This window comes from Podarcis cretensis (assembly GCF_951804945.1).
Source record: "Podarcis cretensis genome assembly, chromosome: 2".
NCBI classification, from domain to species: domain Eukaryota; kingdom Metazoa; phylum Chordata; class Lepidosauria; order Squamata; family Lacertidae; genus Podarcis; species Podarcis cretensis.
In genome coordinates, this window is record NC_137171.1 from 53,541,359 (window position 1) to 53,556,265 (window position 14,907).

At 43.7% G+C, this 14,907-nt stretch overlaps 1 long non-coding RNA gene across 1 annotated transcript; it reads left to right on the forward strand.

Moving 5' to 3' along the window:
• Positions 1-8,193: 8,193 nt before the first annotated feature.
• On the forward strand, positions 8,194-11,943 carry LOC307209651. Its single transcript, XR_013835696.1, has 4 exons — positions 8,194-8,293; positions 10,436-10,657; positions 11,707-11,786; positions 11,893-11,943. It is a non-coding gene; the product is annotated as an uncharacterized lncRNA (long non-coding RNA).
• The last annotated feature ends 2,964 nt before the right edge of the window (positions 11,944-14,907 follow it).

The window sequence follows — 14,907 nt, forward strand, 5'->3', positions numbered from 1 at the left end:
CACCTGCCACTTGATAATGTGATAACATCAAGCAATGTATTTCCTTCATGTGTATTATACTGATTGAATGTCATCAAGCCTGCTAGGGCTTGAAAAGGGAACCTGTTCAAGGGTGGCCAGCCGTCAAACTGTTGGTTTTGTGGTTAAATAATACAATAGATGTGGTAAAATAAAAAGGAGAATTCCCTGGATGGCTAGATCTAGGTAAGTACTCTTTGTGGGGAGAGCCCCAGCAGAGATTTAAAATCACAAAACATGCAGCAGAGTGAAGTGTGGAAATTTTGATCCCCGCTGAACTGTAATCCAGGTTAACTTTATTGGACTGAATCCCTAAGCACACTAAACCAGGATCATCCCAGTTCAGCTAACCTTCTGTGTGAAGATGTGTTGTTGTTGTTGTTGTTGTTGTTGTTGTTGTTGTTGTTGTTGTTGTTGTTGTTGTTATACCCTGCCCATCTGGCTGGGTTTCCCCAACCACTCTGGGTGGCTTCCAACAGAACACTAAAAACAGAATAAAACTTTAAAGATTAAAAACTTCCCTAAACATAGGATTGGGAGCTTGTGTGTAGACAGATACACACACACTTTTATTTTTAAGCTTCCTATCAAATTATCAGCCAGTGGTGATATCGTCCCCATTTGCTCCCTCTTCCATAAACTGCTGTTAGTTGTGTGTGGACTCTTTGGCCTAGGATGAAGAAATCTTCTAGCTCTAATGGAGGTGCAGCTAGAGGAAATCTTTCTGCCTTTATGTGTGGGCACAGCATCTGCTAAAACATTCTGGCTGTGTTCAGTGCAAGCATAAACCATAACTAATTAAGTGTTAAATCCACCATCCGCAGATGGCATTGGGTTTTCTGAATCCTTGTATAAGACTTCCTACTGGTAGCAGGACACATGCCAAATTCTGCCAAACATTTCATTAAAAAAATTCCCAAGTGTTTCAATGACATTTTGAAGATGTTTTCTTGTTTGAATAGCTGCCTCTCATTGTAGCATATGCTTTTGAACAAAATCGTGAATCCCTCATCTGCTTTGTTTGTTAATAATAGAATCATAGAATTGTTGAGTTGGAAGGGTTCCTGCTGGTCATCTATTCCAACCCCTTGCAATGCAGGAATCTCAGCTGAAGCATCCATAACAGATGGCCATCCAACTTCTGCTTAAAACGCTCCAAGGAAGGAGAGTCCACCACCATGGGAGTCTGTTCTACTCTTGAACAGCTGCTACTGTCAGAAAGTTCTTCCTGATATTTAGTCAGAATCTCCTTTCTTGCAACTTGAAGCCATTGGTTCAGGTCCTGCCCTCTGGAGCAGGAGAAAACAATGTCACTTTCCCTTTCATTGTATGCAGCTGGGGGTGGTAGGGGAACAGTTAAGGCTGCAATCTTAACTCCGCTTATGTACCTGGAAATAAACCCCACTGAATTCAAAGGGACTTCCTTCTGAGTATTTATGACTGAAATTGTGCTGCTAACTGAGAAGACTTGCTCTTAAGTTATTATGTACACAGTTGTCACCGACCAAACGATTCTGTTGCACAGGAAGTCCTGGGACCCTTTAAAGGTCCATTCTAAAGCCAAACTCAACTTATCCCTTCTGTAGTGTAGGCTAAAGGAAGAAAGACTTCCTCTGCCACATTTCTGCGTAATAGGACGTAATGAGAACACAGCTTATTTAAAGACACAACTGGTTGTCCTAATAAAGCTCCCCTATTATTGGTTCTTTAACCCTTTCTTCATTATAATTATTTGTTATTAATATTGCATTGGATGCAGTGATGCCTTTCTGAGGGCCTTCGTTCTTGAGAGATCTCCACCCACATCTGGCAGAGGAAACCAATCTGCACTGGGGTTGCTTCCCCCCTCCCATTCATTCAAGAATTCACTGGATACAACTTACTATTATTATTATTATTATTATTATTATTATTATTATTATTATTATTTATTACTACTGCTGCTATTAGGCTTGCAGCCACATTGGATAATCTGTCCATGCACTTGCTGCATTCACAGGTTCTTTTGTCTTGGAGGCTGATGTCCCCAGTATAACTTTTGCAACTGGTATGAAGATATTTTTACTTCTCAACACTTCCTTTATTTTTAGGGCATTATTTTGTCATCACAAATAATGACACATCTCCTGTGAAGCAAAGTAATTCTGTTTTCTTCTCCCCCACCCCCTTTGTCTTAATTACTCCAGCTACTGAACTCTGATGACTTGTAAAAACTAAGGGCCGGATCAAGGCTTAGTCAGAGTAATTAAGTTTCATTGATTTCAGGGAGTCTATTCTAAACATAACTAAGACTGAATCCAACCCTATATGAACAGTGGTGAGGAAAACAAGGAAATAATAAAGTGTCCTACTGCAAAGGTTCTGAAAAGTCTATGACTACACTTTGACTGTATCCCACTCGGAATAATATGTGTCAAAATGCTTCAAAGCATGATTTATACCAGTAGTGGGACTGATAATATGACAGCAGGCAGTGTGTGTGTGTGTGTTTAAAACATGGATATAGATAATGGATCAACACAGCAGCCTGAATTATTGGAGACTCCTTAGTGCAATGGCAATAGACTCTGCTTGTAGGTGTAACTAGGAGAGTTGTCACAATGAGCTCCTGAACTTCAAAATTTAACACTATACACTAGTGGTGATCCTTTGTGATCACACAAATGGAACCTATTTGTATGCAAAAACTGCTTTCTTGTATACATAGTTATAAAAGCCCTGATATTGCTATCAGGCATGTGCCTTCACTGTATTCATTTTGAGGCCTGCTAAAAACATTTTTGTTCAAATAGATAGCTAAAATGCTGGTGTGTTTTTAGTTTATTGCTGGTTTCAGTTTTCTGAAAGTTTTGATTGTTTTTACTAATAAATGCTGTTTTATTCTTTTTGTAAACTGCATTGAGGCTTTTTACAATCAAGCGGTATATAAATTGTTTGAAATAAATAAACATGATTTCCTCTCTTTGTGTGTATTAAATTGAGGAAATTACAATGCTGCCACTCCTTGGCTTTAAGTATTAAATGATGGGACTAAGTTTCAATCTGACTAAAAGTTCTGATTGATTCAAGTCTAGCATCCTCTCAGCAATGCTTTGAAAATAGACTTTCACTTGCATCGCCAGTGCTGAATCTGTTGCCTTTTAAAAGAACTTCCACGGCACCTTCAAGCTGAAGTGGATAATGAATCAGCCTATTCCTCCCACTCCTTCTAAATAATGTACAAATGTTTGCACTGAAGAATTAAAAACCTGGCGATGCCAACAGAGATGGTTTATTAGCTTCCACTTAGCCCTGGATTTTACAGTTTTGTATTTCAGCTGTGAAATTACAATCCCTAAAGACATAATATTATGAAAATCCCTGTGCTCACCATACAAAAGGCAATGAAGCTGGCCTTGCAATGTAAAGGAAGCAGCCACAAAAGAGCTCACACGGAACACTGTCAGGACTATTTCCACCCACTGCTGTATACACGATAGGTAGAGTATTTTCTATTCCATAGGAAATAAATGGGGAAATGCACCTTGAGAATACAAGAGAAAAGGAGGCGGTGTGAGCATGGATGAAAAATATCCCATACCACTGGCCACAGTTAATTAGGAGGAACACAAAGCTTTTATTTACTTATTTATTTAAATAGTTTTACAATGCTTTATAGGACAGTGTCCTCTCAAGAAGGGATTCTGTTTCCAGCCAATGTAAATTTTGCATGTACAGTGGTACCTCGGGTTCCATACGCTTCAGGTTACATTCGCTTCAGGTTACACACTCCACTAACCCAGAAATAGTGCTTCAGGTTAAGAACTTTGCTTCAGGATGAGAACAGAAATCGTGCTCCGGCGGTGCAGCGGCAGTGGGAGGCCCCATTAGCTAAAGTGGTGTTTCAGGTTAAGAACAGTTTCAGGTTAAGAACGGACCTCCAGAATGAATTACCGTATTTTTCGCTCTATAAGACGCACCAGACCACAAGACGCACCTAGTTTTTGGAGGAGGAAAACAAGAAAAAAAATATTCTGAATCTCAGAAGCCAGAACAGCAAGAGGGATCGCTGCGCAGTGAAAGCAGCAATCTGTCTTGCTGTTCTGGCTTCTGGAATAGCTGTGCAGCCTGCATTCACTCCATAAGACGCACACACATTTCCCCTTACTTTTTAGGAGGGAAAAAAGACTCTCCTCCCTGGAAGAGAGGGGAGTGGTTGTGGGCAGGAGCCCGAGCTCCGCCCCTAGCAGGGGGCGGTAGCCCCCTGCCTCCCCCACTCACCTGGCTGGTGCCCACGCCCATCGGCAGGCACCCAACCAGGTGCCTCCGAGGGGGCGTGTTCAGCAGCCTATGTGCTGCGGCGCCAGCCCCTTCTCGGCCTTATTCTCCTCTCCGTTGTCTCGTCGCGAGTCACCACAGTCATCACAGGGAAGAGCCACAAGGTTTGGAGTCGGGGGGGGGGGTCTGTGTGTGTGGAGGCTGCCTGGTTCCTGGCTTGCCTTTTAACTTTAGGCTTGCGTGCACTCATTGCTTTACTGCTTTTAAAAACCCAGGCATCCAGGTTTGCCTTGCTGTGTCCTCTTTTCCGTGTAAAAATCTACATTTAACCTTCTATTTCCCCCCACTCCTGGTGCTTGATTTGTTTGTGCGGTCTAAGTGCAAATTACCTTTCTTAAGCTGCAGCTTGTTCCCTTGCCCAGCACATGCCCCCAGCGAGGTCTGAGTGTGACTGTGGCTCCGACTTTCTTTCTCCCTCGTCTCCCTGCTTTCCTTCCCCTGCCTCTGCCTTGGTGGCTGTGTGTTTTATTTTAATTTTTGGCCAGGGTGCTTGTACGTTTTCCCCTCTATTGCCCTTGCCTGTCCGATTGCGTGGCTGGTCTGGGTGACTGAGTGGGTTTGCCTTACATTTTAATTTGTTGGCCAGAGTGCTTGTGCGTTTTCCCCCTCCATTGTCCTTGAGAGCCTGGATAGCTCAGTTGGTTAGAGCATGGTGCTGATAATGCCAAGGTTGCAAGTTCGATCCCTGTATGGGACAGCTGCATTGCTGGGGTTGGACTAGATGATCCTCAGGGTTCCTTTTCCTGTTCCTCTCTAATTTTAAGTCGTGTGTGTGTGTGCTTGCAGCGTGTGTTTGTGCCTGCCGTTTATTGATTTATTACTCTTCTAGCGTGGGTTTAATTTACCCTGCCATCCCTTCCATTGGTACCACTTAAATCGGGAGCCCCCTGTAAAATTTTAAAGGCTGCCGGGGCTTGGAATAGACTGTGTGCTTAAACCTCACCCCTCTTGGTTTCTCTAAGCCACCACCCCCCCTTTGCTTGATGTTTGGGGGAAGAAATAAGGCAGGGCCATTACTCAGCACTGCACGTTTATACGTTTAGAACCTTTGAAGGTGTGCCTTTGCCTGGTTCTTGTCATTGGCTTCACTTGCCAGTACAGGCTCCCTAAATAAAACCGCTTTTAAACAACAACAACAACAACAACAACAACAAAGGTTACGGCTTACAGTACCTTACTGAAAAGTCCAGGTTAACCCACGGTTTATATTTCCACTTCATTTTGGCTCACTGTAAAGGACAGCTATTTTCCTTTTCTTCTAAACTTTTCCTTGCCCGGCGTGTTCATTTTACCCCCTCCTCCCTCCCAACTCCCCCCCCCCAGGCTCTTCCCTCCACCCCTCCTCCCTCCCAGCACCCCCCCCCTTTCAGAGTTCCCTTTGCTTCTTGCCTGAGTCATCACAGTTACCAGACAGGTTTTTCAACTGCTGGGGCAGGCTTGATTGCTCTCTGAGTGACCAGCAGTTTGTTAGGCATTGTCTTTAAGCACCTGGCGGTTCAGCAGCTCTAGTTGCATTGGCAGTTTAACTAACCAGCAGGAGTCTTATAGAGCAAAAAATACAGTAAGTACTTAACCCGAGGTACCACTGTATTCATTCAGAAATCTATTCCATCCTGGTTCCTCATTACAGTAATCTGCTATTTTTAAAGGCTTCAGTGAGGAGGTACACTCCCTAAGTATGTGGGAGGGGGGCACAAGTAGTGTCTTATTCAAGGACCCTCAAAAATCTGGAGCCAGCACTGTCCATCTCAACACAGCCTACCTATGATGGAACCTGCAACAAAATGTTGCAGTGTGGAATGTTCCAGCCCGCCAGCCACATCCTGTTCCAGGATACTCCTTTCTATTCCCTCCCCTCTCAATTTTTCTGTTTGTTTTTGTCCAACAGGCAGTCAGCATTCTGTGACAACTGAGCGTACTCAATCCTCAATGGGTTATTTTGGGCTGTTGTGCTTCTGCAAACTCCAAGCATGTTAATATCTCCCCCATCTTCGAGGATCAGCACACAGAGAACACCCAGCAAGTCAACCAGGCTGTGCATTTTTATTGTATTAATTTTATCTAAGCTGAAGCCTCTCTGTCTGTGAAAGTGCCTCTGCCCCCAAACTTTTGTGGTTATTTCACTCCATAGTCCCAATTGCCCTGCCTCTGTGTTTTAAGACCTTCCTGCTTAAATTTAGTTCAGTCTGCTTTTCTGAGCTCATTCAATCTATATAGAGAATTCAAGATTGTTAGGTTTTTGGTTTTTTTAGAAAGAGAACTTCCCCAATCCTTCCTTGCAGTCTAGTGAATGCTCAAGCAAATATATATTTTATGTTCAAAGAGAGGCATCAAAGTGGCAAAGTTGTTGGCGCACTCAGCCAGCGAACAAGCCTAAGGGATTGGAAAAGACTGAACGTACTGAAACGAAGGTGGGTGAATGTGGACACATATTATCAGAGTTTAACAGAACATCAAAGCTGCTCAGGCATTAAATGGTTGTTAGCAGCTTGTAAGTGGGGGAACCGGAAAGGCTTAAAAGTATATTCAGCCAGAAAAAGCTAACTAAAGTGCTAACACTTGAACAGAACCTAACTTTCCGCTTCAAAATATTTCTGTTTAGCCAAAGCTCCAAAACTTCGGACAATTTTGCAGCAAGCAAGCTGCATTCCAAAATATATTTTGCAAAGTTATTGAGGAGAGGAGAGGGTATAGTCCATTTGTTCATAGTCTGCCACTGAGGCTAAGCAAGAAGGCAGAACCATATAGATGCTGTATCACCTCATCCCAATTCATACGCACTCCATAATCCAAAACCATGACCCTCATGTTTTCCAAGAGCCAAGTTGGGCACTGTATCCAAAGAGTAGGGACAGAATTCAACAAATGAGTCTCATCAGGGGAAGCCTTGTGCAAGGAATTCTGTTTATGCAATGGGGCTTTCAACCCTCTATTCACACTGTGACCCCAAAATTAGCCCTGGGCATGGGGTGAGCAGTCTGAAGAACCCGCAGAACAGCATACAGGGAGAAGAGAGGGAGAATAAGTTCATCTGACAAACTAAAACACTTTCCAAGGCAAAAGGACCTCTTACCTTCATATGATAAAAGGTAAAGGGACCCCTGACCATTAGGTCCAGTCGTGACCGACTCTGGGGTTGCAGTGCTCATCTCGCTTTATTGGCCGAGGGAGCCGGTGTACAGCTTCCAGGTCATGTGGCCAGCATGACTAAGCCTCTTCTGGTGAACCAGAGCAGCACACAGAAACACCATTTACCTTCCCACCAGAGCGGTACCTACTTATCTACTTGCACTTTGACGTGCTTTCAAACTGCTAGGTTGGCAGGAGCAGGGACCGAGCAACAGGAGCTCACCCTGTCGCGGGGATTTGAACCTCCGACCTTCTGATCGGCAAGTCCTAGGCTCTGTAGCTTAACCCAGTGTTTCCCAACCTTGGGCCTCCAGCTGTTTTTGAACTACAATTCCCATCATCCCTGACCACTGGTCTTGCTAGCTAGGGATGATGGGAGTTATAGTCCAAAAACAGCTGGAGGCCCAAGGTTGGGAAACACTGGCTTAACCCACAGCGCCACCTGCAACCCTCCTTCATATGATGGCAAGTGACTATTGCGGCCTTCTACAACCGCTGTCTGAGCCCAGGATGAACTTCCAGCCCTGCACCACCATTGGGACACAACACTCCATCCTGCTCTGGCCATGTAGGTTGCTGGGAGACTTGTATTCAAACAGACCTATCACAATCAAGCTGCATTTGAACAGACCTATCACAGGCAAGCTGCATTTGAACAAACCTATCACAGGCACGCAGGGGCTGGGCAGGTCTTTGTGGTGGACCTGAGTGAAGACTTCAGCTCTTGGTCTTCACTGGGCTTATAAAGATGCCTCAATGGGACTTGTCGGCTCTGTCAAAGCTGAATTCCCACCCTCCCATCCAATGTAGCATATGGCCCTGCCTGCAGGTGGGCAGGCAGATTCTGTGTATGACCTTGCTATGGAAATATTCAGTTGTTATAATTGGGGCCAGGGAGGAATTTGTTTGTTTTTTAAAAAAAATATTTATTAACAATTTAAACACTACAAAAAATAAGAACAATATAATACAACACAAAAACACTACACAACACCAACACATTTAAACTAATAAAAAAAAATTAAAACACATCAAATAATTTCAGTATCTTATCTTTCATCACTTATTTCCGTGACCTCCTCACACCTCCCTTTTTGTATTCCACTTCTGTTAACTGTTTCAGCAATTCCTTTCCATCTTTCTCTGTTTTCTATCCTATAATTATCTTAACACATTCTAACCTTATTTTTCCCTTTGATACTCTTTTAATCTATTTATACTTAATTCCTTATAACATTTCTACTAAAGCCATATAGCTTCATTCCAACATTTTCCTAACATTCATTAATTTTACAATATTTCCGTAAATAATCTTTAAACTTTTTCCAGTCTTCTTCCACCGACTCTTCTCCCTGGTCTCAGATTCTGCCAGTCATTTCCGCCAGTTCCATGTAGTCCATCAACTTCCTCTACCATTCTTCCCGGGTGGGTAAATCTTGTGTCTTCCAATACTTCGCGATGAGTATTCTTGCTGCTCTTGTTGCATACATAAAAAATATTCTATCCTTCTTTGGCACCAATTGGCCAACCATGCCCAGGAGAAATGCCTCTGGTTTCTTCAGGAAGGTATATTTAAATTTAAAACCTTTTTCATTTCGTTATAAATCATCTCCCAGAATGTCTTAATCCTTGGGCATGTCCACCAAAGGTGAAAGAATGTACCTTCAGTCTCATTACATTTTCAACATTTATTATCGGGCAGATGGTAAATTTTTGCAAGCTTGACTGGTGTCATGTACCACCTATAGATCATTTTCATTAAGTTTTCTCTTAAGGCATTACATGCCGTAAATTTCATACCTGTGGTCCATAACTGTTCCCAATCAGCCATCATTATGCTATGTCCAACATCTTGTGCCCATTTAATCATAACTGATTTCACCATTTCATCCTGAGTGTTCCATTTCAACAGCAAGTTATACATTCTTGATAAATTCTTGATATTTGAGTCTAACAATTCTGTTTCCAATTTTGATTTTTCCACCTGGAAGCCAACTTTATTGTCCAAATTGTATGCCTCCATTATTTGGTAATAATGGAGCCAGTCTCGCACTTTATTTTTCAGTTTCTCAAAACTCTGCAATTTTATTTTGTCTCCATCTTGTTCCAAAATTTCCGGGGCCAGGGAGGAATTTGACTGTAGGCAAATTGAGAGTTTTGCCTACCTCATAGCAATTGTCACAACTTGTTGACAGATAATGCATTGGATCCAGCCCTAGTCTAGGCAGGGGGCAGGGTTGGGAGCCCGCCCACCCCCTGCTTCAGGGAATCGGGGATACTCCATTAAAGGAGTCCAGGGGAGGTGCTTTCTAGATGCCTAACATAGAGTCAGTAGGCCATAGCACCCCCTAAAAATGGCAGTCTCGGAGGGGTAAGTCCTTTCTGGGAGATCTCAAAAAAGTTACCAGCTGCAACTTTCTGGGAGAAGATAGAAGTGGAGGGTGCCTTTGGCAGGGCTTTGGGCTTGGATACAGGCTGTGGGCTTTCCTCCCTGGCTTCTCCTTCCACTACCCTGCTCCTGAAAGAGCACCATGCTTACTAGCAGAGGACGCAATCTTGTGGGATGTTGGTTGCTCCTCCTGCTCAAGGGGCTTCCTGCATGTGGGGCCACAGGACAGATTGGAGGTTCTGTGCACAGTCCCTAGTATGCAGGCATGAGGTCCGTCTTCAAGGCACAGTCGGCACATGGAACACAAGTAGGTGGGAGGATCATCCCACTTCCCTTGCCCATGCCCAGCCTACACTGTTGGAATACCATCTCCAATACCACAGTGTTGTGCCCATCTCCAAAAGGGCTGGATGAGAAACACTGACCCTTTTCTCCTGTTTTTAGTGGAACAGAGGATCCAATTTGGTAGTGCTAGGCTCTGATTGAATTATTCTACTTACCTTAGCACCATTAAGGCTCACTTTTAATTTACTTCAAATATATACAGCCACTCTGTCTCATAATGACTAAAATCAAAACCAGGTGAGAGTTCACCAGACCATGGACAACTGAGGCCAGGCTATCCCAATTGCGGGATGGATGTAACTGGTGAGTCAGCCTAAGCACTCCTAGCCACAGAAACCATTTGAGACTGGTGAGAAGTTGGAATCCAGGAGCACTGCCAGACAATGAACCTGTTCCTTCAGGTGGAGTGTAGATGATATGGCTGCTAGCTGGTGGAATCCAGCCAAGGTTTCATGGGAGGTCAGTAAGATGTTGCTCCTTCTAGTCCTCCCGCTATCTCTGCCTGCCTCCTACTATGTGGTATCCACACACACACCCTTCATTGCTGGAGTAACACAAGGTCCACTGTAGTTCTCGTGTCTGGATTTGAAAAGTCTTGGCCAAATGTGTGAGCTCAAGCTAGACTCGCCACATCATTTACCCAGAAAGATGATTTAGAAGTGGTGCAGTTTCTCTCTTTGTGCTTGCCTGTTTGCACCGATGCACATTTCACAGGGAGACAATAGAGCATAAAAAAGGAGAGAGATTGATGAAGAGCAATTAACACCCTCCAAATGCACACAATTCCTTTGTGAGACTTTTGTTATTTGTGATCAAAAATATGTCACTGAGCTTTAAAATGAATGCATCAAGCTCTTTCAGGCATCGCTATAGCGAATTTTAATCACAGCTACCAGAAACACAAAAGCATCGCCAAGTATTTAAGGACAGGATTTGGGCAACAGATAAATAATTGGATGGCATTTGGCTTTAATCAAGATTCCCTACAATAACCTATTTGTATTCTTGCATCCTGATGCCATGACAAAAGCCTAAAGCATTTCAAAAGCATTTACTTGAGGGAGGGCGTTGAGGAGAGCTTTGGTGCTGTTCTAATTGTATGAAATTGAGTTTATGTCCCTTAAGCAAAGATACTGCTAATTTTTGACACTAATTGTGAAGAAGTATGACTAGAGAATGGCAAATTTTCAAGGCAAATCTGAAATTGAACAAATTGCAGCCATTCCGTTGGTGCAGATGTGAATCTTCATTCAAGAAAAGAATGGCTTTGATTTGATCAATGTATTTTAGAATCATTATTCATTTCTGCTCTAAGCAGAGTTAGCCAAGATGTACATCTCTCTAACACAGACCAGGATCAGATGCTGTGGGTTCTGACACACCCAGTCCACGTCCATTCTGCCACCATTTTTAGTCATTAACTTTCAGTGCCAGCAGTACTGTTGCAATGGTGCTGTTTCAAGATGACTATTTTAAATGGCGCTTGCTCATTTCTATTATTATTTAAGATATCTGATACTGCTCTTCCTCCAAGGAGCTCACGGTGACAAACATGCCTCCCCACATTGTATCCTCATAACCTTTTGTGGTGGGTTGATCTATTATTATTGTAGTTTTTTTATTATAGTTTCCTCTCCTAATCTCCCCTCTTTTTGCTATCTTTTTACCTTGCATTTTCCATCCTTTACTTTCAGCTGCCTCCCCTGAATGGGTGAGGTTCCTGTGTAGCAGCAGAAGGTGCCAGAGGCAGTTTCTAGACAAGAGAAGCTAAGTGAGGCGTTTCTGTAAGGGAGGTATTTCTGACAGTTTGTCTGAGTCTTCTTCAGTGGCCAGATCTCCAGCCCTTAACCCACTGGAACTATCCCCAGAATCCAACATCTCTTGGGGTCTGAATCTGCTACTACCACCTTATGTGGACCCCTCCCCAATATCATCCTGCTCTAACTCCCCAAAGCACTCCCACTCCTTCTCAAGGCCTGACCATGACACCTACACAGGACTTATGACACCTACCTACCTTAGTAATGTTGAGGTTTACTTCTCTGCTTTCTTTTGTTTTGTGCTATATGTTTTCTTTATATATTCTTAAGTCGCATGTACTTCATCTTACCTGCCCCTGAGTGGTACACCCTTATCTCTGATGATGATTCACCCTTAAGAAACTCATAATAATAATAATAATAATAATAATAATAATTTATTTATTTATATCCCACCCATCTGGCTGGGTTTCCCCAGCTACTCTGGGCGGCTTCTAACAAAGTATTAAAATACAGTCCCCCAATCTCCCTCTACTGGGCAATCCCAAAACAGATAAAATTATCTTGTGATACACCTACAACCCACCATACTAATAACCGTTCATCTTGAAAAGTAATTTCACCCCTTCAAGAATTCATGTAAGATTGAATTTCCTAAGTGCCATTTGGTCTGCTGTCAGGTGTACAACCCCACAACTTCAGTTGTGCTCCGATTGATTGATTTGATGGGGCTATTTCATTATTAGATGGAATGGCTTTGTATCTGTGAAGTAACAAATTAAACAATTACTAAAATCAAGTCTTGTTGCTTCTGTAGCCAGTGGTTGAAATGAAGGCCTGGGACAAATTGTATTGATGGATTTGGCAATAACTTTTAATGATGGATTAGCTCTAGCAGCAATTAATTAACAAACACAGCAACAGCTGTTTTCATACTAGGTGAGCAGGTAAACACTCATTTCCCTCACTTTCAGAAAGAAGACTCAAGACACCTTATTATGTGGGGGAAAGGTTATGCATATTAAAATATAACCAATTAGAGGATCTGCCAATTAGCAAACAAATAAGTGTGGGCAGGGGGATGCATGCTTTTATATGAGGGAATCGTCCCTCACCCATCGGCATGTAAACTATCGGGTTATGTGCTCTGCAGACATGGATAGAGAGAAACTGTTCCTATTTGTGTATATGAATGCCAACCTGTGTACCTGTACCCCACTGTCCAGCACTCACTGTGGCCCCAAGAGAACATCTAAGAACTTCACAAGTCACCAGCTCTCAGTGATAACAGTGCCCCCCCCAGTGCACCCCCAGCTTGTAGGGCAGCGGCTGAAGAAGGAGCAAAAAGGGTTTTCTCCTGTGTGTGTTTCTTGTGGCTGATTAGCTGTTCTCCCTGTGCAAAGGTCAGAGGGGGCAGGGTTTCTGTTGAGGTAGGTGATTAGCTGTGGGAGGAGCTGATCAGAGCTTGTAGGGCAGCGGTGCGCACCTGGCGGCGTGCACAATTTGATCTATCTTTAGATTTAGGGGAGCTAGTCTCAAACGTTTGTTGGGGGAGACCTAGGGGTTTTTTGGGGGGGAGTTACTTGTCCTGTCTGCACACTTCTTATGATGGAGGACCACTGTAGCCAGCCCCAACGACATGTTCTCAAGATGGAGAGTGAGGGAACAGCTGCAGTCACCTGCGGTTCCTGCACAATGTTTGCCATCTTGCCAAAGGTTGCAGGCAGCTTTACCTGCAGCAATTGCATGTTGATTGCCCTCTTAAAAGACAAAGTCCAGCAACTGGAGGAACGTGTGGCTACGCTCCAAAGAATTAGAGAGCTGGAGCTCTTCTTGGAAGCAACAGAGCACACCGTCTCCACCAAGGAGGAGACAGGGGACTCCCCTGAGAAGGAGCCTAGTTCACCAACACAGGAGCCAGATATATGGAGAAACGTGACTCAAAGAAGTAGGAGGCCCAGGGTTCGCTCTGATTGTTTAGAAATACACAATCACTTTGAGGTCCTCTCCCCTAGAATGGAAGACGAAGAGCAGACTCCATTTGAGGATCTCTCCCTCGTTACAGTCGATCAGGTATATGAAGACGAGCAGCAGTCAGTCCTCAGGGAATGTGCAGGTGACCTTGGAACGGACAGCTCACGGAAGAACCCCGACCAAACCTAAGAGGAGGCGGGTAGTGGTGATAGGGGATTCCCTACTGAGGGGAACAGAAGCAGTGATCTGTGGGCCTGACAAGATGTCTCGGGAAGTGTGCTGTCTCCCCGGGGCTAAGATCCAAGATGTAACTGAACGACTACAAGGAATCATAAAACCCACTGACAAATACCCCTTCTTCTTGGTTCATGTGGGAACCAATGACACTGCAAGCAATAGCCTCCAGAAGATCAAAAGAGACTATGAGGCTCTGGGCAGGAAATTGAAGCAATTAAATGCACAAATTGTCATCTCATCTGTCCTCCCAGTTGAACGGCGTGGCCCAGGGAGAGAGAGAAAAATAGTGGAAGTGAACAGCTGGCTTCACAAATGGTGTAAACAGGAACGGTTTGGATTCTTAGATCACGGACTGCAGTTTCTTGAAGATGGACTTCTGGCAAGCGATGGGCTGCACCTCACAACGGTTGGGAGGAATGTTTTTGCCAAAAATCTCAGAAACCTCATCAGGAGGGCTTTAAACTGACTAATGTGGGGGAGGAAGACAGTGTTCCTGAAGGTAGGAGTCTATCAATTGATGAACATGATCATCCAAATGTCATAGACCAAATGGAGCAAACAGCACGCAGACCTAGTGGTGGGAGGAAAAAATCCTTAAATAAGAGACACGGGGGAATGATTAATGGACTTCAATGTCTGTACACTAATGCGCAAAGCATGGGTAATAAACAAGATGAGCTTGAGCTCTTGGTACAGCAAACTAAATATGACATAATAGGCATCACTGAAACCTGGTGG